Source organism: Canis lupus, unplaced genomic scaffold (genome assembly GCF_011100685.1).
Source record: "Canis lupus familiaris isolate Mischka breed German Shepherd unplaced genomic scaffold, alternate assembly UU_Cfam_GSD_1.0 chrUn_S216H376, whole genome shotgun sequence".
In the NCBI taxonomy this organism is placed as follows: domain Eukaryota; kingdom Metazoa; phylum Chordata; class Mammalia; order Carnivora; family Canidae; genus Canis; species Canis lupus.
The window spans coordinates 14579-41145 of record NW_023331053.1 but is presented as its reverse complement, the minus strand read 5'-3'; the positions used below and the strand labels follow the sequence as shown (position 1 = coordinate 41145).

Below are 26567 nucleotides of genomic sequence, written 5' to 3'. Positions count from 1 at the left end.
GCACTGGGTGTTATTCTGTATGTTGGTAAATTGAACACCAATAAAAAGTGAATTTACTATTAAACAAAAAAAGAAAAAAATGTATCCTTAAGTTATAGCATCAGAGTCACGTGTCTGAATGGCCTCAATTGGACCCAGTCACCCTCCTTAAACTATACTTTGATTTAATACTATTCTTTGAATCTGAAGGATAAAAAACTTACTCATTACTTTTGTTTATTCATCCATCCATCCATCCATCCATCCATCCATCCATCCATCCATGATTCATTCACATTTTTATTGAGCCAGAAATATGGTTGGTACAGGGAAAATGATTATTAACAAAACCAAACAAGGAACCCAGTCTCCTGAAGCTTATGGTGCAGAGACAGACATTGATCAAGAAATCAGACAGGAAGGCACACTGCAAGAGACTCTTAACTCTGGGGAACAAACTGAGAGTTGCTCAGGGGAGGTGCGGAGGGGGGGGGAAATGAGTGATGGGCATTAAGAAGGGCACGTCATGTAATGAACACTCTGGGTGTTCTATGCAAGTGACAAATCACTAAATTCTACCCATGAAACTAATACTACACTAATTGGTAATTAACTTGAGTTCAAATCAAATCTTGAAAGAAAAAAAATCACATGAATGAATTACAGAGAGTTACAAAGTGAGATAACTGTCCTGCAGCAGAGATAACTGGGTCTCAGAGGGCCCATGAAGGAGCATGACTTGAATGGACTCCATTGAGGTGCAGTTTAGAGAGCGTTCCGGGGCCAGAATATGTAGGACCCTGATCATAACCTTTGGACTTTGATTTTTATTCTGAAAGTCTATGGCCATACCACCCACATCTCATACTTTGTTCAATTATTCAATAAGCTATTATCTTATGTAAAGCACTGTCTTCACCTTGTTGGGTAGAGCAGAGACGGAAAGATACAAAAGTTCCTGCTCTGGTGAAGCTCCTAGAGTGGGAAGCCAGTAATTAGCAACAAATACAAAGCATCATTTGCGTTTTAGAAAGAGACGTGTAGCAACGAAAAAATGGAGCAGGACAACGGAAATGAGGTGTGCCACGGAGATGGGATTTACTGTTTGAATAAATGATCAATGTAGGCCTTCATGAACAGGTTACCTCTGGGTATAGAAAGCAAGAGAAGGCTTTCTAAGAGAAATTCTAGACAAAGAATTTTCTAGGCAAGGGAACGAGCTAGAATGAGTCTAAGGGTGGGAACTTGTATGGGTTTCTGAGAAACAGTAAAGGAAGACGCAGATGGTCAGGAAGGCAGACATAGAGGTTGTGATAAAAGAACCAGGAAGGGCAGACAGATCACATAGGCCTTTTGACCACCATCCTCATTTTGGCTTTTACAGTTGACTGAGCTGGGCGAGCCTTCAAATGATTTCAGAAGAGTAAGAGGATCTTACTTTTGTTTAAGTGGATTGAGATGGCTGCTCCATGTAGAATCTTACAGTGGGGCATGGGGAAAGGCAGGAAAACCCCACAAGTCTTCTGAAGAATTCAGGCAAGAAATCTCTTCTCCCATAGAAACTTTGCTACTCACCATTTCCCTGACACTTATGATATGGATACCTTTTCATTTTTCTCTGAATAATTTGCGCTTGTCTCAAAGTCTTAGTCTTGAGTCCATAATCGTTTTAAAAAAAATTTTTATTTATTAGAGAAAGTTAGCCAAGAGAGAGGGAGAGAGAGAGAGAGAGAGAGAAGAAGAAGAAGAAGAAGAAGAGAAGAAGAAGAAGAAGAGAAAGAGAAATGATGATGTGATGATGAGGAGGAGGAGGAGGAGGGGAGGAGAGGAGGATAATATAATATATAATAATAGAAAAGGAGAGAGAAGAAGAAGAGAAGAAGAAGAGAAGAAGAAGAAGAAAGAAGAAGAGCAGCAGCTGGGGTAGGGGCAGAGGGAGAAGTAGAAGCAGATTTCCCACTACTTGTGGAGTCTGACATGGGGCTAGATACCAGGACTCCAGGATCATGATCTGGAGCAAAGGCAGATGCTCAATACACTGAGCAACCCAGGGACCCCTTCAGTCCTTCGTCTTGAGTGACGTCAGTGTCCATGTAGATGATCCCATTGAATCCACAGTGTCCATGTAGGTTCAATGCTTTGGCTTCTCCTTTGATTTCTTTATCAATAATATCCACCCATCCATTCGACTTCAGCTGCTTGTGGCCATACCTGGTCTTTTCCAGGACCCAAGAATTATCCCACCCCTGAAATCATGTACTCCTACATTGCATTTTCTGACTACTACTTCCTGAACTTACGTGGTAATCACTGAATTGTTCCTACTTCACTGGGGCCTACAACCACTGACTCTTACTTTCTTCTGATTAATTCTGATTCCTGTTCTGATTTCTTGATTTCTCTCCTCACCCACTTCAGAATCTATGATTCATAATTTCATTGAATTTCTTACCATAGTCTATGCTCTCTTGCCAGATCTTTTTATTCTGCTTTCTTGGGTGGAAAGTCTCCAGTATGAAAGATTCCAACAATTTGACTTTCTGATGTTGATGAATGCTGCTGAAAAAATAATTTCATACAACAAGGAAGATACAAACAATACCCATAATTCTCAATACCTGTAAGACTATTCGTGGTGATATTTTTTATGAGAGTTAGAGAAATATGCGAGACAATCTTAATGCACAAAAATTAGGATTCGGGCAAATTATGGTGCAGCCAATCCTAGATAATGAAAAGGAAATGTCCAGCTGTAAAAAATAAGGTGAGATAATAAGCACTCGAGGTGATGTTAATGGCAGTCTAGGATGGGGTGGTGTGCAGATTATTAAATTTGGCTAGGGGCTTGGGTTTTGCTGCTTATCTGGGACAAAACAACTATCATCACAAAGAATTGGAAAGGTCTCTGACTGGGATCTGAGTTAAAAATTTCCCTTGAGATGTTAAAATCCTGTGCCTGGGATGCCTGGGTGGCTCAACACCTGTGCATCTACTTTTGGATCAGGGGTTGATCCTGGGGACCTGGGATTGAGTCCCGCATCGGGCTCCCTGCAAGGAGTCTGCTTCTCCTTCTCCCTGTGTCACTGCCTTTCTCTGTGTCTCTCGTGGGGAAGTAAAATCTTAAAACAAAATCAAAGAAATCCTGTGCCTACTGCTTGCCCCAGTTTTGAGACCAAAATGTGAACTGTGTGATATAGAAATCCACAGCCAAGAATGAAATTGGTTTTAGGTCAGTGTTACCTCTGAGGATGATACAAAATCTATCATGCTGTAGGACCATCACCATGGTCCAGGTCACAAGGAAAGCCCTGCTGAAGATGAGTTCACAATCCAAAATTAGAAAACACACGAGCAGACAATCCATGTGAGGGACGGTCAACAGCTATAAAAAAGGGCATATTTACACAAACACTACACCAACACTTTCATGTAATTATTTTTTTTTCACTTTCATGTAATTAAAGACATAGAACAAGAAATTGAAATTCTATTAAAAAGTACAAGATACTGCAGAACAGATGCCAAAACAAACAAACAACAAAGCCAACCCCAGAATGAAAAATAGAGTCACTGAAATAAAGAACTCAGTGGGAAGTATGCACTTCAGATGGACACTATGTACTTTGAAATATTTTCTATATTGAGTCATGAGACACAGAGAGAGACAGGGAGAGACAGAGGCAGGGGGAGAAGCAGGCTCCATGAGGTTCGACTCTGGGACTCCAGGATCACGCCCTGGGCCGAAGGCAGGTGCTAAACCGCTGGGCCACGCAGGGATTCCCAAGATGAAGGACTTGAACCAGGGCGTGCCGGCAGAAAAATGTGAGGCTCCACAACGGAAAGGTCAGACTGACGCTGGAAAGTCATCTTTATTTATCCACACAGCCCACACGCTGGGTTTCAGGGATGAGACCGAGGTGGGCGCTGAATACGACGCGAGGCGATCATCTTCTCGCCAGCTCCACGCTTTAGCCTTGTGGGGCGCAATGTCGCTGTGCACCCTGACACGGTTCAGCCTGCGCTCGTCACATTCCGGGCTGACCCAGAGAGGAGATGGTGGGCATCAGAAGGCAACCCCCGGGGAGGGAGGGCAACCTGGGTTCAGAGTCCGTGGGGCCTGGGCCAGCGCACCCCAGGGGCTCAGCACACACTCCTGGGATGAAAGAATGGACGTGGTTGACGTGGTTACACAGAGAAGCAACAGCACCGCTGACACATACGACTTAGAGAAGTTGTAAGATTAACCTTCACAATTGCCTGAAAGGATACATTTTCCTCAAATTTACCAAGAGGGCAGAAGTTGGAGGTATTTGAGTGTGGCTTTCCCAGTGTCCCCACTTTGTGACTGGGTTTGTCTGCATGTCCCGGGCGAGGTCAGCTCTGGGCTGGGGGGGACGGAGCCCAAAGTTCCACTGGGGCTGATGGAGTTCTCTCAGGCTCAGCAACCCTTGTGGGGGTGGGGCTTCCCTGCTGGACCCTCTGGTCTCCCAGTCTGCCCTCCCCGGGGTGCAGGCCCACAGGCAAATAGAAGCTAGAGTAAATGAACAGCTGTTTCCTACGCCCTTCCTCCTCCTTCTCTCCTCCCTCCTTCCTTCCGTGCCTCCCTCCTCCCTTCCTTCCCTCCCTTCTTCCTCCACCCTTCCTTTCTCTTGCCTCCCCTTCAAACCCCCTCCCTCCCTCCCTCCCTCCCTTCATTAGAACTGAGCTATTTACCCCAATCCCCCTGCAGCTGCCCTGTGGCAGAGACACATGCCCTAGCAGGAGCTGTAGAAAACGGGAGGAAGGCCGGACCACACGGTACAAAGGTAGAAAGGCAAGAGCTAAGGATGTGGGCCGTCCTTGGGAAGGGTGCACCCACAGCAGAGGAAGACAACTGGGTCAAACCAAGGGGCCGGGACGAGCCCGGGACTGCTCAGTGGCTGCGCTATGAGCTCTGCTTTCCATTCCTCCTCAGGCCCCACAGCCCCAAAGTGCGGTAGCTGGGATCTGAACTCAAGCTCTCTGGCTCCAGAGCCACCATGTTCCATTGGTAATGGAATCCGGCTGAATGGTGGGGGACAGGAGGCATGCAATGCTCCAGAGGAACACGGGCAAGGTGCCCTAATCTGCAGGGTGGAGAGCACGGGGCGCACGTTCCTTAACGGGACCTTATAAGCAGGGGACTCCTGGCTGCTCCTGAAGGATGAGCAGGACCTCCCCGAGGAGTAGAGGCTGGGCGTCAGGAGGAGGCTGAGGAGCAGTAAGCCCCAGGAGACGGGGGGCGCCAGAACTCGGTGCCTTGGAGGGAGGGAAGGAAGTTCTGAGCCAGCTGAGCATCAGCGTCTCCAGCTTCACCTCAGGGGCAAAAGGCACGGATGGCCTAAAAGCCACGTGTTCAAAAGACACGACAACTTGAGGAAAAGCCCAAAAGGAAAGCCAGTCGTGTTGCTCCTCTGGATATTGCAGGCTTTCCTAAGCAAGGCACAGCGCCCAGACCCCGGGATGGAAAAGACCGGCACAAAAAAAAAAAAAGAAAAGAAAACACCGGCACATCTGATGACTTCAAAACGGAAAACTTCCGTGTGACGAAAGACGGGAGCAACACAAGAGACAAGCGTGGCAGGAAGTTCTCGGAAATGTCTTAGCACCAGAAGCCCTATGTCATCTCGGGAGAGACTGCTGACGATTGCATTTCCCGGGCTCCTCACCGCTCCTGGAGCCTCTCCAATCAAAGGGGTGTGTTTTGCTGTGGGTTAGGCCTGCTCTGGGCACCGTGAACACACACGGCCTCATGCTGTAATATCTCCATTTTTGCTCCACTGCGGAATCACAAGCACTAAAGACCTTCGATGACTCCCCCAAGGTCACACAGCTAGTAAGTGGTAGCCAGGGGTCAAAGCCAGGCGGTCTGGCCTCCTATACCATTCTCTTAGCCACAGCCTCTGTTGCCCCTGGGCCTCCCCAAGGCAAGGAGCCATGCTTACCTAGGCCTCAGAGTCCCGTCCAATTTCTGGGCTTTCTGTTTGCGTGTCTGGGTATCTCTTCCGTGGCCCCTGAGCGGCCTGGTGGATAAGATTTAGGAACCTGGCTAGGAGAAGAGGCATGAGTCTTGAGGGAAGCAGGCTTTGGGGCCAAGAATTCCTGGGTCCTTCGGCCCGGCCTCAGCAGCTGGCCTCGGGGCCTGCCAAGGGCCTGCAACCCTCATCTCGCAACACATATCTGTTGAGCACAATCTCTGTGCCAGGCACTCTCCTGGACCCCGCAAGTAGAGCAGAGTGTGGCAGGCACGGTACCTGCTCTCCTGGAGCTGGTGGTCTGGCTGGGGGGACAGAGGACATGCTACACAAGGGGACAAGCGAACCCGACGGTGAGGTACAGGCAGGGCTGGCAACTCTAGAACGGGACGCGAGGGGAGGCCTCTCCCGATGCCAAGCAGCAGCCGCCTCAGGCAGGGGCAGACAGAAGCACCGGACGGAAGCAAGAGCCAAGGCGCTGAGGCAGGAGCAAGCGGGGCCAATGTGGCCATGACGGAGTGCGGGGGAGGGTTGTAAGAGGCCATCCTCCCTCCTGCAAGAGCTGGGGCTGCCAAGCCCACACGTGCCTGTCACTCCCTAGCTTGAGGACTTGCACAGGTTTCAGTTTTCGTTTTCAGCTTCCCCCCTACCAAGTCTCACTTGGAGGGCGGCAGCCTGACAACGGCAGGAACCTGGGCTTCATAGTCAGCCCTTCCTGGCCCTTCCATTACTAGCCTAACTAGGTGGTCTAACTTCTCCAGGCCTCACTTTGCTCAACTGTAAATTGGGGCCAATATCCACCTACAGCGAGATGGCTGAGAACGAAGGACATGGCACCCGGCTGAGCGCATCCTTAGGATAAGCCGTTAGCATGGCAATCCTGGCTAGCGTTCAGGTCCCTCGCTGCCTGTTCATCTTAGTGCTGCAAGGCCCCACCTCCTCTCCCTTCCTCGAGCTGGGCTCGCCTCTCCAGGACAGATAGCATCCTCACTTCCTCTACCGACGCTCTACTGCTCTTTTCACTTGTCTGTCTCCACTCTGCTATGGAGTCCTCCCTCCTCCTGCCCACCCCACCTGCCTACCCCCCGTGCTCCTATATCGACCTCGTATCTTTCCTGCATCAAATTCTACTCCAAGGAGGGAGGGAGGATAGCCCGCCGGGAAGGATGGTGCTCTCCACCGAAGACCTCTCTTCCATTGTTTCTGAGCACTGCCCCGTGCACCTGTATACTCCAGCCAGGCCAAACTACCGCCATATCTTGGGCCATGCTGGCATCTCTCATTCCTCTGTCTTTCCATAGAACTCAGAATGTCCTCCTGGTCTTTGATCCTGAGCTTCTCCACCTCCACCTCCAGGAAGCCTTCCCAGAAGTCCACACTGTCTGACCAGGGGCATGCGTGTGTTCTGTTGTTGCCATTCCCATTTTACTCCTTACCTACTTGTCTGTCTCCATCGGCACGGTATGAGGTCTCCACTCCCGGCCCCATCTGAGGGACCATCACATGGTATTAATGAAAAACAGTCGCATTTCCAGATCGGCAAGACAATACTATTCTAGGTCCTGAGTTACTTACGTGATGTTGTCTAACCTCACCACTATGTGAAGGTAGGTTCAGAGACATTTAAAATTACTGGCTCAAAGTCACATGGTTAACGAGTGGTAGAACCAGGCTTGGAAGTCCGTTAAAATGACTTCAGGACCTCTGCTGGGAACAGCTCCACGTTTGATAACTGAATATATGAATGCCCTGGGAAGGCCATTAGGAGGATTTTTCTGGCCTTGACAGTTAATGGGACGGCCCTATGCTTGACGGTCCTGTGAGCTTTGTGAGTGTGAGTCCAGCTTTCTGAGGCTCAGAGTGTTGCCCAAGGTAACACTACCCTGAAAGGTCTCTCCAGCCAGCTGCCTGTCTGTGCTGTACCTCAGTGTTGTTCCCAAACCACGGGACTTACCGTCTGCAGGTTCCTCCAGGTTCTGGTGCCAAGACACGGGCTTTCTGGTGATTGTGTGAACTGTAGAAAAACACCGGCAGAGCTTCACATCACAGCGTTAATGTCCCGCCCTCTTGAAGACTCACCCTCGGCCAGACACCTGCTGAGCATTATCCGGGGGTAACTAGGAGCTCAGCTCGCGAGGACCTCACAATCCAGAGTGGTAAAACCGAGGATAGCAGCCACCGGGCACGTGGAGCTACCTCCTCAACCCCTCCTTCCAGAAGGGATTTCCCCTGCCTCGCTTCTTTCTGAAGCCTGAAGCCCGCGACTCCCCTTCCCTCGGCTTCTCGAGGTCCGGCCTGGTTCCTGGGGCTGCTCCTGCAGCAGCCTGGACGGGACCCTCTGGCGGCAGGCCCAGCAGGTTAGGGACCTGATTGCACCGCCCCTTCGACAGTCATTGGCTAAAAGAGATTTGGGGAGGAGTCAGAGACCTGTCCCATATCAAGCCCTTGCCTGGATCAAAACTCTCCCCGTCTAGCTCGGGAAACGGACGAGGTTTCAAATCTGAAAAAAGGGATAACTGGGTGGCGCAGCGGTTTGGCGCCTGCCTTTGGCCCAGGGCGCGATCCTGGAGACCCGGGATCGAATCCCACATCGGGCTCCCGGTGCATGGAGCCTGCTTCTCCCTCGGCCTATGTCTCTGCCTCTCTCTCTCTCTCTCTGTGACTATCATAAATAAATAAAAATTGAAAAAAAAATATTTTAAAATAAAAAAAAAATCTGAAAAAGTTTCTCTGTCCCTGATTACAGGTGGGATAATAGAGACTCGAGAACCTAATGAATGTAACATGGGGACTTCACAGTTTTTGATTTTAGAAAATGTCATTGTGGTAAAGTTCACATAAGATTTACCATTGGAAACATTTCTGAGGATGTGATTCAGGAATTTTAAGCATATTTGCCTCGTGTGAAACTAATTTCCAGAATTGTTTCATCCCCACGGAACGACTTCCCATGGCCCCCTGCGCTCTGTGTCCTCTGGCAAGGACCATTTTCCTTTCTCGAGGAATTTGACTACTCTAGATACTTCCTATATTACACTTTGACTGCAGAGCCCATGCTCTCTCACACTCAATATTGCATCTATTCATCTATGTGTTCGTTCATTCAAGACACAGCACAGTCCAGGACGTGTGTCGTGTGAGACACAGTCGTGAACACATCTGTCCAGACAGCTGTACAGACACCTGGGCAGTTTCCTGAACCCCGCTACCTACTGAGTGGCTCCTTGTTTTAATTCTTGCTGCTCCTTGTCCTTAGCCTGCACGGCTCTTTCCCCTGTGTCTGTCTGGGAAAACCGATTTATAATGAGCCCACGTGTAATCTTGTAAAACCCGTCTGGACCCTGTAGCTCCTCGCCCAAGTTTCTCTGAGGCATGGTCTACTCCACATCTATAGTTCCCAGAACACTTTGCTAAATTGTTTTCTTTACATGAAAGTCACTTCTTTTTTTTTTTTTTTTTTTTTAAAAAGCCCACCAGAGTGGCTTGCCCTGTACCTCAGTCTTTTTTTTTTTTCTTCATTTATTTATGATAGTCACACAGAGAGAGAGAGAGAGAGGCAGAGACACAGGCAGAGGGAGAAGCAGGCTCCATGCACCGGGAGCCTGACGTGGGATTTGATCCCGGGTCTCCAGGATCGCGCCCTGGGCCAAAGGCAGGCGCTAAACCGCTGCGCCACCCAGGGATCCCTGAAAGTCACTTCTGAGCAAGAAATATATCTGGTCCATCTCTCCGTTGCCAGGACCTGGCTTAGTACGGAAAGATAGAGTGTTTGGTAAATGTTGGCTGGCTGCCTGGAGATCTCAGTTAGGACTGTGAGCTTTCTTCTGCTGACGTCATTACATAGACCTGAACATGATTCAGAAACAAGCACCCTGGCTCACACCGCAGCTGAGCTAGAGAAGCACCTCTGTTGCTTCTGGTGAGCCACAGCTGGGTGCCTTTTTCTAGCAAGGCTCAAACATGAGCCTTTGAAGTCTTCACTATCTTACAAAGCCCGAGTCGAGAGGAAGCATCATTGTGCTCAGGAGCCGCACTCTTAGCTCGGGGAGAACTAGCGAGACCGTCGTAGTCTCCTGTGAAACTGGCCATTCTTTGGCCCGCGCCCAGGGGTCCGGCCGCCCTCCCCCGACACAGGCCTGGGGCTCCGAGGAGACTCTGAAGGGAGGTGGGAGTCACTGTGGTTTCATCTCCTCTCCCCTGCAGCCCCACGTTATTATGGGGTCCCAGCCCAGCCCAGGACCCGCCAGCTGAGTGACTGTAGGGGGCGAGCTTCCAGGCCATCAGTGTGCATCTAAACTCAGATGATGCGTTGAACATACTGGAGCATAGAAAAACATAACAGCCCCGTCCTCTAGTTTCTCAGCCAGTGTCTGAAGTTGCAGATTTTTCTTGAATCCTGTCCCAACCTCTCCATTAGAAGCAGGCACAGAGACAGCTAACAGGGAAATCAACTTCTAGAAAAATGTAATAGAAACATGCCACCCACATTAACAACAAACAACTCTCGTGGAATTCACCTGACAAGGAATGCATGAAAATTTCCTGAAGAAACACATGAAAATTATCCAATCGTACAAAAGGTCTTAACTACCCAGGAGATAAGCACTGCATGATGGTGAGCTGCTGTGCAGCAGCTGGAACCACGCCCTGGAGGCACTCCAGCATGAGGGCAGACCTTCAAACGGCGGTGATTGAAAACCCTACAACAGGCTCAGTCTTATAGTAGTATTCCTATAAACTAGGACTGGACCAACTCTCTGTGGTTGGGGGAGCTTTGTCCTCCTGCCCAGAGACAACAGGGTTCTTTAGGTTTGTTCTATTTAGGAGGTGGAGAGCTGCCTGAGAAAGGCCAGCACATAATGGATTTGTGCAAGGAAAGATAACCTTGCAAGAAAGGTTAGACTCCATAGAATCACCACGTGCTATTAAGCGTAGGCCAGGACCTTCCTCTTTTGTATAAACAGTGATATAAAGCTGCTGCTGACAGAACCTAAGAAGATGAAAATAGTGAAAAGATTTAAAGTAGGCGAGATCTTCAGTTACGTTTGTGGCCACTGACATCACAAATATTAGAATTCGGGACACCTGGGTGGCTCAGTGGTTAAGCGTCTGCCTTTGGCTCAGGTTGCAATCCCGGGGTCCTGGGATCAAGTCCTACATCGAGCTCCCTGCAGGGAGCCTGCTTCTCCTTCTGCCTATGTCTCTGCCTCTGTGTGTGTATCATGAATAAATGAATAAAATCTTTAAAAAAAATCAGAATCCATCAAGATTGTATACTTTTTGAACCAAGATTAACCAGCTACTAAGTGCTTGGCATTCCTTTGGCTAAAGATGAGAAAAGAGAAACTAAGTTTCCTGTGTCTGTGCCTATAGTGCACATTCATTCATGAGTTTTTAGTTTTTTGATTACAACAACCTGATTGTAATGTAGGATAGAAACTGAAAGAAGGACATGTTTAAATATGTAGACTTCTGAGCAAGTCCCACCCACTAGGCTCAGCAGCAGCAAACATGCCTTTTGCATACTAGGTACGAGAGCATCTTGCCACCAATCCCCTGCCCTACATCTGCTTCCCGGACAGAGGGAGTGTTTATTCGCATAAGGAGAACAGAGACACCAAATAGAGCTTAGAAAAATAAACAAGATTTTTAAATGCAGGCCCTGGGTACCGAGTAGCCCTGCACTATGACTCCTTGTGAAAAGGGAGGCAAAGGAGATGAGCCCTGCAGTTGCTCCAGCTTTCTGCTTGGAGAAATATGCAGGAAAGCAGAAGCCAAGATGAGCAGGTGACAGCACTTGGGTGAGGAGACACAGACTGAGGTTCAGGCATGTGAGGCGGCCGAGAAATTGTGGAGCAGAAAATTGGAGAGAGGGGAAGGAGGGAGAGCGAGCGTCAGGGATGTGTAAGGAAAGGCCTGAAGTCTTGGGCAGCACTAAGAGGCAGAAACTCGGTGAAGGGACGACGGCAACGCTGTGAGCCCAGCAACACCCAGAATGTGTACAGGACGGAGTTGTGAGCACACAGGGTAGAGCGTCCTAGTTGAAAGGGTTGGATAGAGGCCCTCAGAAGTTTACATCTCAGTAATTGGACTCCGCTAGCTTAGAGAAGAGGTTGCTTTAGCCTTATCCTAACACGGCTTCCAAACAAGCTCTGGAAGTTTCAGGTGGATCCACACGGGGCCAAACTGCCTCCCGGAAGAATTTCCAGCACGTCTGAAAGAAACACAGCCAAATCCAGCACTCAGCAATAGAACATTCGCAAAGGACAGCATCGGTTGAAAAGTACTAGAAAAGCAGACAGTAGAAGAAGCAGGAAAATGTGACCCATAGCTAGGAGGAAAAGCAACCAATAGAAATGTGAAGATTTCGATGAAATGGATTTCTGTGAAGGTGTAGATTTCCAGAACTGACCAGAAAATGAAAACAAAGAAAAGAAATAGAAAATCTGCATAGCTTTATGTCTATTTTTAAAAATTTCATTTGTAAATAACTCTTTTTAAATTTATAATTGAAAAACTTTCCACAAGATAGCCTCCAGGCTCAACTGTCTTCTCTGGTCAGTGGGTCCAACCTATAGTGAAGAAAATACCACTCTACCAAAAATCCAGTGTAAATTTTATACCTTACAGTGCGTCTCCAGTGCTCAATAGCCATTGATGACCCGAGCGATCCTACACAATTTGTTTTTGCTCTTTCACATTAGATGTAATTTTTACCTGAAGTGGATCCTTGAGTGTGCTTATGTCGTAGGAATCTAGCTTAATTTTTTTCTCTATAAGTATCCAATTGACCAAGAACCAATGTGTTGCAAACACAGTCCATCTGCATCATTCTGTTATGATACTTTGTCTTCAGTCAAGTGTCCACATAGGTGTGAACCTGGGTCTGGACTCTTCTTGCCACTTATCTATTTGTTTATGCTGGCACTAATACTATGCGATCTTAATTACTACAATTTTTGTGGTAAGTCTTGGTGTCTGGCAGGAAAAATTACTCCTACCAGTTCTTAAGGGAGTCATGGATATTCTTGGGTCTTTTGCCTGTCTGTGGAAATGATAATCAGCTTATCAAGTTTCCAAATATATGTGTTACAATTTTGATTGAGATTCCACTGAATCTGTACTTGGTTTAAGAGAACTTTAAATATATATGATAAATACATATATATTATATTATTATGTTAATTGTTAATATATTATGATGAACATTATATAATATACACCATAAGTTTATTTGATGCTATCATCTGGAGAGGATATGGATGTGTCCTTGCCTTCTAGGCTTGGTACCTGCCTTTTTCTGGGATCCAGAGGTTCAACCCTCAGAGCTTTGATGACAAGATAATGGGAGGTGCCGCCCCCCCCCCGCCCCCGCACCTTTTTGCCGGAGGCATTTCTCAAAACAGAAAATCCCTAGTACGTTTCTACAAGTCCTAGGGTGCAGGACAATAGAGTCTTGGAGGAACCAGACCAGGGAACCTTGAATCCTTGTATGTCTATAATAGGGGTCTTGTGCTCTGTGTGTGAGTTCTTAGGGGTCGCCCATTCTCGCATTCACTTTCATCCAGGGCAGATCAATAGGACTCACCCGTGTAGAGATCAGATGAGATGTTTTCCACTCACTCTTCTCTACCTTGTGTCCCTGGTCTTGCTGTTTGCTCTGTGGTCACAGACCAAATTCTACGGAGAAACCAGTTATAAATGTAGAATTCATTCAGGCTGGCTAATTGGGAAAGAGAGGAAAGAAACAGGTTTTCTGGAAAAAAGGATCTTGCTAAAGGTATCTCCGGCATCTGAAGGCGATTTCCAAGGATGAAGGTAACATACAGAGAATAGTACAATAACCTTGTTATGGGTGAAAACGCCATCATGGAAAAGGCTTACCCTCCGAGCTAAATGTTCATTGGCATTGTCTTGAGTTCCCACCAACCTTCACCAAGTCAAGCTCCTGGGGATCAAACTGTTCTGGCAATTCCGGATGATATCAGGACCGGCCCACTCACAGGGAAATCATCTCTCCAGGATAGGATTGTGAATCACGGAGGTCTGGTTGGAGTTGGCTGGAAGGTTGGGGAGGATAAGACTTCAAGTCTACGAGGGGCTGGGAGGGGGAGTACGAGGAAAGTAGACAGTGGGGAAACAGGGAACAGGAGCGAGACAAAAACAGCGGGGACTGGACCTTTTGGGAAGGAATAGAGCAAGGATTGCGTGGGGAAACCTGTAGGTTAGCGCGGCTAGAAAGGAACGCACTAGGAACAGGAGGGAAACAGGTAGGCCTGTGAGTTGAGAGAGGTGGACAACGTGGGGAGTGTTGAGGACGTAAAGGGACACAAGAGGAAGCGGCTTTGGACGACGAGGAGGAAGGACAATGAGAGGGAGGGAGGTAATAGAGTAGATAGGTGGAGGGCGGGGTCAGAGGAGGAAGGAATAGAGTAGGCCAGGTGGACACGGGGTCCAGAGGAGGAGGAAGTAGAGTAGGTCGGTGGAGCCTGGGGTCGAGAACAGGAGATCTGAGGCAGCTTTTTGGTCATTTCTCCAAACGGCGTTTGGCTAGTTACTCATCTTGACCAAATGAGTAACTGGACATAAGCTCAGACTTACCCCAGTCTTATGTCCCACGCCAGCCCGCATCATCCCCTGGCTCAATGCCCATTATGAAATATGTGTGCCCTCCCTCCGGGCGTGTCAGTGGGCTCACCAGCCAGGGACAGGGCCCGGGTGCGAGGTTGGAGACTGACCCCAGGAAATAGCAGACAGAAGAAATATCACAGGAGCCCTAGGCCTTGGGATAACCTGTAGTTTTGCCCCTTACTAGGCAAAGATCAGTGAAAGGGCTGTGCTGCAGTCAGGGGCTGCGCACCAAGAGAATGGATCTGAAGCAGGTGTGGCAAAGTGGGACGTGCATGCCTCCAGCTGGTTAACTTACTACACTCTCCAAAGCCCTTGTGCATCACTTAGGTCCCTCCATGAACATGGAGTGGTCAGTGATATTATGTCTATTTTTCCCGCAAGGATACTGTAGGCCAGACAGGGAAGTAGATAGGCAGGCAGGTGGGTTCCAAATGGTGTGACTGACACTTGAGCCAAAACTTGGGGTGTCGCAGGCAGGCCTGTGGGACGGTGCACAGCATGCACAGAGTACTGTCAGCTGACCCTCTCCCATGTTTTCTGGACAGGATCTTGTGGGGATGATTTAGAACAGGACTTGACGGTGTAGCTTTCTTCTTGGTTCCTGGGGTCCCTTGGTGTGTTGCCTGACCCTCCCCTGTAGCCAGAAATAGGACTGAGGCCAACAGCTCCCAAGTGCTCAGTACCTACATTTGGGCTTCCTTCCTGGCTCACTACCTGAGATGCCCAACTGCATGTCAGGTGAGTTAGGAGACTCTTGGTCCTTGCCCTTCCCCTTGTCTGATGTAGCAGTTCTCTCTGTTTATTATTTCTTGCATTTTTTGACCATCACCCAAATCATGGCCCCTTTGGTCCTGTATTCTCTCCTGTACTCTTATCCCCATCATATTCTGATTGTGCTCCTTGGCCCAATATCCATATCCTTGCGTACTTCACCCAACCATCCATTGCATTCCTAAGTGGTCCAGCTGCATGCCTGGAAAACTTCCTGTTTCCTTAGACGGTTTCTTGATTTCCTGTTTCTTGAATCTCCTGGCTTTAACTGTAACCTGGATTTTCCATGAAAATACTGCTTCCTTTGCATATGTCTTAAATAGGGACCGTTCCTCCCAGACTCTACAGTTCTTTGAGGTGGGGATGTAGAGTATTTTCCTTGTTTCTTCTGACTCCTTCATACTTTTCACTTTTCTGTCCTCCAATTAGAAAATCTCTTGTCCCATAGAACTTTGCTACTCACCATTTCCCTGACACTTCTGATATGGATACCTTTATTGTTCTGTGATAATTTGCACTTATCTCAAGTCTTAGTCTTGAGTCATCATCATTTTTAAAAAAATTTTTTTATCATTTGAGAAAGTTAGGAGAGAGAGAGAGAGAGAGAAGAGAAGACGAAGACGCCGAAAGAAGAAGAAGAAGAGAGAAGAAGAAGAAGAAGAGAGAGAAGAAAGAAAGAGAAGAAGAGAAAGAAGAAGAAGAAGAAGAAGAAGAGAAGAAGAGAAGAAGAGAAGAAGAAGAAGAAGAAGAAAAAAGAATGAGAAGGAGAAGCAGCAGCAGCTGGGGTAGGGGCACAGGGAGAAGTAGAAGCAGATTTCCCACTACTTGTGGAGTCTGACATGGGGCTAGATACCAGGACTCCAGGATCATGATCTGGAGCAAAGGCAGATGCTCAATACACTGAGCAACCCAGGGACCCCTTCAGTCCTTCATCTTGAGTGATGTCTTTATCCATGTAGATGATCCCATTGAATCCACAGTGTCCATGTAGGTTCAATGCTTTGGCTTCTCCTTTGATTTCTTTATCAATAATATTCACCCATCCATTCGACTTCAGCTGCTTGTGGCCTACCTGGTTTTTTCCAGGACCCAAGAATTATCCCACCCCTGAAATCTTGTCTCATACATTGCATTTTCTGACTACTACTTCCTGAACTTACATGGTAATCACTGAATTGTTCCTACTTCACTGGGGCCTACACCACTGACTCTTACTTTCTTCTGATTAATTCTGATTCCTGTTATCTTGATTTCTCTCCTCACCCACTTCAGAATCTATGATTCATAATTTCATTGAATTTCTTACCATAGTCTATGCTCTCTTGCCAGATCTTTTTATTCTGCTTTCCTGGGAGGAAAATCCCCAGTATGAGAGATTCCAACAATTTGACTTTCTGATGTTGATGAATGCTGCTGAAAAAACAATTTCATGCAATGAAGAAGATACAAAACAACACCCATAATTCTCAATACCTGTAAGACTATTCATGGTGATATTTTTTATGAGAGTTAGAGAAATATGCGAGACAACCTTAATGCACAAAAATGAGGATTTAGGCAAATTATGGTGCAGCCAATCCTAGATAATGAAAAGGAAATGTCCAGCTGTAAAAATAAGGTGAGATAATAAGCACTCGAGGTGATGTTAATGGCAGTCTAGGATGGGGTGGTGTGCAGATTATTAAATTTGGCTAGGGGCTTGGGTTTTGCTGCTTATCTGGGACAAAACAACTATCATCACAAAGAATTGGAAAGGTCTCTTACTGGGATCTGAGTTAACAAAAATTTCCCTTGAGATGTTAAAATCCTGTGCCTGGGATGTCTGGGAGGCTCAACACCTGTGGATCAGGAGTTGATCCTGGGGACCTGGGATTGAGTCCTGCATCGGGCTCCCTCCCTGCAAGGAGTCAGCTTCTCCCTCTCCCTGTGTCACTGCCTCTCTGTGTGTCTCTCGTGGGGAAATAAATAAAATCTTAAAACAAAATCAGAGAAATCCGTGCCTACCGCTTGCCCTGGTTTTGAGTCCAAAATGTGAACTGTGTGATATAGAAATCCACAGCCAAGAATGAAACTGGTTTTATGTCAGTGTTACCTCTGAGATGTTAGATACAAAATCTATCATGCTGTGACCACCACCATGGTCCAGGTCACAAGGAGAGCCCTGCTGAAGATGAGTTCACAATCCAAAATTAGAAAACACACGAGCAAACAATCCATGTGAGGGATGGTCAACAGCTATAAAAAAGGGCATATTTACACAAACACTCCACTAACACTTTCATGTAATTAAAGGCATAGAAAAAACCTTGAAATTCTATTAAAAAGTACAATATACTGAAGAACAGATGCCAAAACAAACAAACAACAAAACCAACCCCAGAATGAAAACTAGAGTCACTGAAATAAAGAACTCAGTGGGAAGTATGCACTTCAGATGAACACTACATACTTTTGAAAGATTTTCTATATTGAGTCATGAGAGACACAGAGAGAGACAGGGAGAGACAGGCAGGGGGGGAGAAGCAGGCTCCCTGGAGGGAGCCCAATATGGGGATAGACCCTGGGACTCCAGGATCACGCCCTGGGCCGAGGGCAAGTGCTAAACCGCTGGGCCATGCAGGGATTCCCAAATGAAGGACTTGAACCAGGGCGTGCCGGCAGAAAAATGTGAGACTCCACAACGGAAAGGTCAGACTGACGCTGGAAAGTCATCTTTATTTATCCACACAGCCCACAGGCTGGGTTTCAGGAACGAGGCCTGAATGCTCCCATCTGGGCTGTCAATGCCCACCCTCACCCCCATCACATCTCCATGTCTGTAGCCAGTTCCATCCACGCGACCTTTTCCCAGTCCCCTCAGGGAGGGAGGGGCAGCCTTGGTCCCCAATGGAGGACACAGATAGTGGAAGGGGAGGTGGCAGTGGGGTTGAGGTGACTGTCGGGCACTGAGAGGGGCACTTGATGGGATGAGCACAGGGTGTTAAACTATATGTTGGCAAATTGAACTCAAAAAAAGGAAGTAGTTGCTTTCCTACTTGTAGCATTCCAGCAATTCTTATCTTACCGGAGAGCTTGGATTCATGGGCATTCATCATGATTTGATAGGTATCTACCTAAGTTCCAGTGATGAGATGATATGGGGGCCCCTATCTTCTAACAGCTAGCCTCTTCTCTATAATATTTCTTTTCTAAATGTATTTGTTATTGTTTTACATAGTTAACTCCACTCAATTATAAAATACATTTATTCTTGAGATGACAATAATCAATTTTAAAAGGTTGCTCGGGGAGTTGATACATAGAAAATGCCTAATGTCTACTGTAAGTTACTATGAAAGATCGACTATTGTGTGGAAGATATTTTGAGTTTATTATGTACATAGACACATTGTTAGAGGATTTTAATATCTAGGTTCATAGCAAACATTAATAATAGATGCATTCAGGGACAGTTTAAAGCACATTGGGTGAAACCTCCCCTCCCTCAGCCTTGGGGAAAAAAGGGGCAAGTTGCAGGTGAAAGGATTAGAAGAAGTGAGCAGCCAGCACTGAGTGTGGAAATGATGCTGAGGACCTGGAGTCGGTGTGAGCATGTCTGACCGTGTCCTCATGCATCCCTCATCCCATTGCTTATCTTCTCTTTATATGGAAAGACTATTTGTCCAAATAAGCATGGGTGGAGTCTTGGTAGCAATGCGTTTGGTAATATACAACCAGCACCAATTTGAAAACCCAGGGCACCCACACAGAGAAATGACAAACTACCATGTAAGCCGATGACCTACAGCCTTGGATGGCAACACACCTCTTTTCAGGAAATTATGTGCACAAAATATATATTGAGAAGTCAACCTATAAATATGGAAATGCTTGATAATTTTTGGAAATGCAAAGAGGAATGGAATGCTTATATTTCAGGAGTTAAATGCATCCTGCCTCATTAGATAGTATTGATTACATCACGGTCCCTTCACAATCCACCCCCACCTTTGACTGAAGAGAAGATGACTGGCAAGGACCCTTCTCCCTCAGGGAATTGCTCCATATCCCAGCAACTCTAACCTGTCCAGAACACTTTACTATTGTCCATCTGTGTGACAATCTCCTAACAAAGAAGAGGTGGACACGGGATTTCAGATCACTTCCAGTCCAATTTTGGTCCTTGGTTGACACCTCAGAAAGACATTCTCGACTGAATGAATGTGGGTTTTGAGGTTAACTAATGGATGCTCTGTTACAATTATATATCTTAGGGGCTAGATTGACTAAATCCATTGTTGAAAGGTAAATTTGCATGATTATGCAGATTCTTATTATTTGGGCAATTGTTCTCATGGTGTTTTAAACTTTGGTCAATATGCATGCATTTAAGGTTTCAATTACTTCCTTTCAGAATGGATTATAACATGCACATATCACAGTTATTAGAAAATAATGTGACACTTTGAATTTTGTAGAGAAAATATCAGGGTTTTATTTGACATTTTATTTATTCATTAGTCTGATTGAGATAGAAACCTATGGCGATAGATCTGTGCCAGTTGGAGAGTGAGATGGAGCTTCTCACTGAGCAGGGACCCAGACTGTGCATGGCAGACCCCAAAAGTAAACCACATTGTTGAAAAAGTCTTGACAATGTCCCTGATTTGGAAAGTCGTACATGAGAGAGGAGGTCAGTGTAGCAAAGTCCAAAGGACTTCAGTGCTTCCCACACCCTGAAATACTAACACTGGGCTCCACGGATCTAATCGACTTGGATGTGGGAACATATATGCAAAGATGCAAACATGTTTCATTGTTTGTTTCTTGTTTAAGATAGATAGATTTTATTTATTATTTATTTATTTATTTATTTATTTATTTATTTATTTATTTGAGACAGGGAGAGACCAGAGAGAAACCACAGAGTACCAGGAAAGTGGGGGCTGAAAAATAGAGGGAGAGAGATTCTCAAGGAGACTCCCCAGTGGCCATGCTGGGGTTCTGGGCTCCCTCCCACATTCCTAAGACCAACGTGTTTGGCATTATTTTTCATTTGCAGTTAAGAAGCATAGGACAGCAAGGTGCTCTACCAGACATTATCTAGGACACTTCAAGTGCGAAATCAGCCACATTGGAAGGAATTGGCAGCGTCTGAATCCTTCGTGGTGGTGGTGCTTCTCCTTATCCACTACTGTCTCACTTCTCTGTAACCAGAGTGTCTTCACTCCCATGCTCTTACTCTGTGAGGGATTTCTTAAAATTCCATTCTCTCCCTGAGTTCCCTTCCTTGCTTATGGAGTCTGCAGGTACCATCTTTCCTTCGATTCTTTGCTTCTGTATGATCACTGGCATGTGAGACCCAACTTGCTAGAGCCGCCACATGGAACTGATTTACTTAGATGTCTCCAAATGGAAAAATCCCTAATGCAACACAATGTTTGATTCCATACATTTCCAAGTTGTGCATCACACACACTATCACCAAAAATTTTAAAGACAGGATTAGCTCTGTCCACTGCCAGAAGAACAACTGCAATGGCTTCTTCTAAAGAAACTAAAACACTGTATTGAAACCTTCTCATCTCACCCTCTGGTAACAGGAGGCTCATGTATTTTATGTTCCCTTATCACCACTCAGTTGGGTTTCTTTTCCCATTAAAATGAGCACTTTTAATAATATCACTGGGCAATGGATTGTTCTTATCTCCATGCCTTTACTGCGGTTGCTGACCAACAAGTGGAGAGGCAGAGGTAAGATGTGGTCCATCTGCAGTATCTTCTATTAGAGCAGATGGTAATGGGATGATGCATTTCCCATGTGAGGAGGCAATCTCCCTAGAAGCTGTTTCCTTTTTTTTTTTTTTTTTTTGGAATATTTAATATTTATACTATGTTTCATTTTTTTAATAAATTTATTTTTCATTGGTGTTCAATTTGCCAACATATAGAATAACACCCAGTGCTCATCCCATCAAGTGCCCCCCTTCAGTGCCCATCACCCAGTCACCCCCACCTCCCACCCACCTCCCCTTCCACCACCCCTAGTCCGTTTCCATGAGTTAGGAGTCTCTCATGTTCTGTCTCCCTCCTTGATATTTCCCACTCATTTTTTCCTCCTTTCCCCTTTATTCCCTTTCACTATTTTTTATAGTCCCCAAATGAATGAGACCATATAATGTTTGTCCTTCTCCGATTGACTTATTTCACTCAGTATAATACCCCCAGTTCCATCCACATCGAAGCAAATGGTGGGTATTTGTCGTTTCTAATGGCTGAGGAATATTCCATTGTATACATAAACCTAGAAGCTGTTTCCACAAGTCTCCTGCATGAGCTCAAACCTGCCACGAGGCACACATGCCCTGGGATATCTCCTGTCAAAAGTCCTGACTTTGTTTTCTCCTGCTGGACAACACAAAAGCTCATGAAGGGAAGTCAGGTAATTCTTCAGCTTACATTCACCCACCCTGGCCAGGAACCTACCCTTGTTGTCAGGCTCACAGATTATTGATTGGATGTGGCCTCCCAGGTTAAACCTCCACGTACCACCATGGAATCTAGCCTTGGGGCTGTCCCCAAAACCCAGTTTCAGCCCAGATCCCTATTGTGAAAACATTTCCAGCCTGACATCTTGCCACAGGTTGATGGAGCCAGGACTCAACATATTGTAACCTGGAAACAGGTAGGAGGTCTACCTAGAATTCCATCCAGGATTGGCAATTCCGTGTTCCCAGGAAAGGACTGGGGAATCTGTTCTGTGGGAGGCTATGCAGATTCTTCGGTATGTCCTCATGACTAATAGATCTTGATAGAGAGAGATACCCCTCGAATAACTATTGCATACCTGGACAGGATGAGCATTGACCTCCAGACACCTACCCAGATAATTCATCTGCTGACTGTCCAGCCTCCACAGTCCCCACAGTGTGCTATCCAACCATCTCCATGTCATCCCTCCTAGGGGTCTCTGCTAGCCTTGGCCAGAGATGGGGTGCTCCTGGTTCAAATCTACTCCCCCCCCTAATTTCTCACACGCCCTTCTTCCTGGTCAGAGTCCTCATAACTGAAGAGACCCTGAAGAATAATGTCCCTATGTCCCATTGCATTTCCTCTTAAATGGCTGCTGGCGCTGCCCCTATATTGAGCCAGTGAGTAGGAGTGAGACATTCCCATAGAGGGACAATATGAATTTGAGCTGCAGGTGACCTAGAGGTGGCTGTGGGAATTCCGCTCAGGGTAAACAGACAAAGAAGCCTCTGTGAGGAGCCAGCCTGGAAAAATAACTATTTCAAAGTTCTGAAATACTGAGGAGTAAAAGCATACACACTAAATCATACGTGGGAATCTTTTATTAAGAATACAAAAACAGGGATACCTGGGTGGCGCAGTGGTTTAGCGCCTGCCTTTGGCCCAGGCCGCGATCCTGGAGACCCGGGATCGAATCCCATGTCGGGCTCCCAGTGCATGGAGCCTGCTTCTCCCTCTGCCTATGTCTCTGCCTCTCTCTCTCTCTCTCTCTGACTATCATAAATAAAAATTAAAAAAAAAGAATACAAAAACACTCAACTTCCTAATAGCATTTTAGAAAAAAATGAACAAAGTAGGTACAATATTCCCCATAACAATTTCAGAAAAATAATATCAACAAGTACAGAAAATGTCTTCTAGGAGAAAACATGGTGTAATTTTCAGAACTCTGGATGGGATATTTTTCTAAATCAGAAATTCAGGGATTTATAAAACAATTTCAGGTTAACTTGTTAATTTCTGTTTACAACCAATTTACAAATTGCCAGGATGATTTCCCTCCATTCGTTAGAAAATGTATTTCAATAAGACAAACTTGACATTCTGGATTGGTAAGCACCCTTTGAGAGTCCCAAAGATTTACCTAAAGAAAAACTGCAGTATCTGTGTAGTGGAAGGAGTGTATGTGTAGGCGCCCAAAAGCATGACACCCATCACATTGTGGACTTGACCATTTCCATCCAGTTCAGTGGAGAAATTGCTGGTTCACCACATCAGTCCAGGAGGGGGACATGTCCTCATTAAAACAGACACCTCCTCAGGGTCCTCTGCTGTGGAGGACAAGTCCCCGAGTTCCATGAGCTGTCTCATTCCCTATGACAGTCATCAGAGGATGGGGATACCTGCAGGTCTTCTTAGGGAGCTCTCAGCAAGACATGCACACAGGTTCCCTCACTCTTTACGACACAATAAACTGTATTGGTCAAAAGAAACACAATTCCCACACATGAAAGAAACCCTGACACTTTATATCTCTAATCTGCCTTTGATACATGAAAATCTTACAGAAAAGAGTGATTTCTTCTGCACAGATCCTATTGTCCCTTACTCTCCAGTAAGGGTGGCATGTCCAAGTTTGAATATAGGAGTGAAAATACATTATGATGAGATGTTACAAACTGCACATCTATGGTCACACTCAGAGGCATTTGGTGGTCATGCAATGATTTCCATTCTACAATGAATTTGTCAATCTCTTCTGTAAGAAATAAAACGATAATACAGAGCACCTATAACTTGACCTCAAAAAATCATTTTGCTAGAGTCATGAACTTGGCACTGTTTTCCTGAGGTATCCACCCAGGTCCAAATTTGAATTTGAACTGGTCTGAAATCCAGAGTCCACTTCTTCTGTGTCAGGAGGTGCCACATAGCAGATAGCGGCAAAATATTCCTAAAAACTTATGTTCGGTGGGAGGCTGGGCATTTCCCTTTAGAATAGAGTCCTTGTCAGTTTGCTTCTCTTCAGTCTTAATGTTAGAGAGTGAAGGGAACATAATATAATCGCCGTGGTTCAATCAGGCTGGATGCAGTTATCTCCCCCAAAAATAAGCATTTAATTCCCTTCTTACAATTTCCAAGCAATGACCAAAACACATCGCTAGCAAGACCCATGCACACTTCCGTTCAGACAAATATTCTTTCAATATAAATAGAAGGAAGGAATGGGAAGCGGGGAGCATGACCAGAGGGTCAAACATACTCATTTCAACTCCAGGTCCTCAGCATCATATCCACCCTCAATCCTGACTGCTCACTGCTTCTCACCTGCAAGTGGCCCCCACTCTCCCCAAGGCTGAAGGAGAGGCAGGTTCCTGGATAGACCCCATATGAAATCCACACTATCCCAATATAAGATCATGACAATAAACCAGGTTTAAATATCAATGTCCTCTAGTTTCAGTTGAAGATCGTATCCCATGAACACACCCGGATGGATGGTTCTTCCATACCTACAGAACACACACTTCATATAACACAAAATATTTCCAGTATGGGACTGTGTTTGGGTTCCATGAGTGAGTGACGTTGTGGTGTGTGGGTGTGTGTGTGCCCATGTGCAACAAAGTTACGTAGACACATCCCTGGACTGCTTCCCCAGTCCTGTGTCCCTTCTTACTTGTCCTCTTGGTAGGTCTGGCTCTCCCTGGCACATGCGGGACTTTGGCCACGTCCCCGGCCACCTGAGGTGGGATCATCCCAGCTGCAGTGTTGAGCAGGTCGACGGTCTGTTGAGGATGATTCTTCGGCATCTCAGGTCTGTATTTGGAGTGGTGAAGGATGACTGCGTTCTCAGGAAGAGCGATTTCTCTTCTCCTCTCATGAAGCTCAGGCTTAGGTCGGTTGCGTTCCTGGAGGCATCTCCGCTGGTCTAATGCGATTTGTTGCCTTGAGGTCTCTTCCCCACGCTCCTCCAAATCAGGAAGGTTCACAGAGGGATCCGCTGCTGGCTCTCATGAGGCCTCACCCACGACCGTGGGGTCTGCCTCGGGAGATGCGATTCCTCCCTCGACTGACTCTCTCACAAGGTGTCTTTCCAGATCGGTCTTCTGCATGTAAAAGAGGACAAAGGCAGATTGGCGCAGTGCACAAGTCACATCACAGGCGCTGACCTTAGCCTCATCCATTTTATACCACTGGCCATTTCCTGCCTTTACGAAACAGAAATAATGCCCACTGTGGCGACTCCTCTCAGCATGCACCAGCACGGCATAGAGCACATAAACCAAGGGTCCTGCCCTCTGCTCAGACACGTAGTGTTGCATGTCAAGGCACTCAGAATATTGCACCTCCTTAGTCATTTTGTTGCCTGTGAAGTCTGAGAATCGTTTCAAGACCAGGACGAGGACCTTTGGGGAAGTGTGCAAAGTCAACACCTTGGACGCAGGCACCTTCCCTAGACACTTACTACAATGGTAGGCATTTTCACCTTCGAGCATTTCGGGCTTCACCAACTGCTCCAAAGCTTGGCTGACACTCTGAGCAACACCGATGTGCAGGCTGATGTCCAGGTAAGGTTCCAGAGTGCTGGAAATGCCTTGGCACTGGAGACACTGGATTTGAGACCTCCAGTACCCCCCAAAGATTTGCCGGATGAGGGTGCTGTCCTGGGGTTGCTGAGGGTCTGAGGGCTTGTCCTCAGGCAAGCATGCTTGCTGCATTGCATCCAGAATGAACATTAACTACTCATGGGCATCTTCCTGCTTGTGTCTGTGGGAGGCGGTGAGCAGGAGTGGGGGGGCCGGAGCACACGTCCAGGATGGCAGAGAACCCGGGTCATGTGAGCCTGCAGAGTGCACAGCATGCAGGATGTCTGCTTCCTATAGGTTGTTCTGTGCTTCTGGGACAGCATGTAGCTGGCGAGGGGCTCTGTGTAGGTCAGACACTGTAGGGTTGCATTCACATAGCAAGTGTCCCCCATGTTCTGAGGCCCAGCTCCCACCTGGGAAAGGCTCTTCCAACTCAGAGGCATCTTGGTGGGAGGGAGCCCTGCTGATGCGGGAGCCAAAGGATCAGTCAGGGAGGAGAGTGCTTTTGATGCAGGGGATGTCCTCTCAGGCAGAGAGGGTCCTCCGTGGACTTCAGCACCACCTCTCTTTGACCACATGATTAGAGTTTGGGAGATTTGTTGAACTGAGACTCCTCTGAGCCATGGAGGTAGGCAGCATCCATGTCTCCAGAAACAGTTGCCACAAGAAATTCAACCAGGCGCCTCAGATCCCAGGGGGATGCTTCTCTCACTGAGTCAGTCCCAAATGGCAGAGTGACCCTCACGTCCATCTTTTATGGCTTACTCAGCCCTCGTATTAGGCACAGAATCCTCTAATATGTTCTAATCGCTTGATTGGGTTAAGGGATTTGGGTGTGGTCCCTTTCTGATAGAGACCATTCAGGTCAGCCCAC

General features: G+C 46.7%; 1 long non-coding RNA gene and 1 pseudogene across 4 annotated transcripts; both read right to left on the bottom strand.

The window, feature by feature from the left end:
- Positions 1-3823: 3823 nt before the first annotated feature.
- Positions 3824-13900, bottom strand: LOC119878976. Of its 4 annotated transcripts, XR_005387271.1 has the most exons (7): positions 13857-13900; positions 13561-13652; positions 8169-8369; positions 7927-8065; positions 7409-7460; positions 5943-6046; positions 3824-4132 (listed from the first exon to the last, which is right to left on the bottom strand). It is a non-coding gene; the product is annotated as an uncharacterized LOC119878976 (long non-coding RNA). The 4 variants fall into 4 exon arrangements; XR_005387269.1 differs by lacking the exon at positions 13857-13900 and having other exon boundaries at positions 13561-13850; XR_005387270.1 differs by lacking the exons at positions 8169-8369; positions 13857-13900 and having other exon boundaries at positions 13561-13850.
- A 10663-nt stretch (positions 13901-24563) lies between these two features.
- LOC119878975 lies at positions 24564-26136 on the bottom strand (annotated as a pseudogene).
- Positions 26137-26567: the final 431 nt, after the last annotated feature.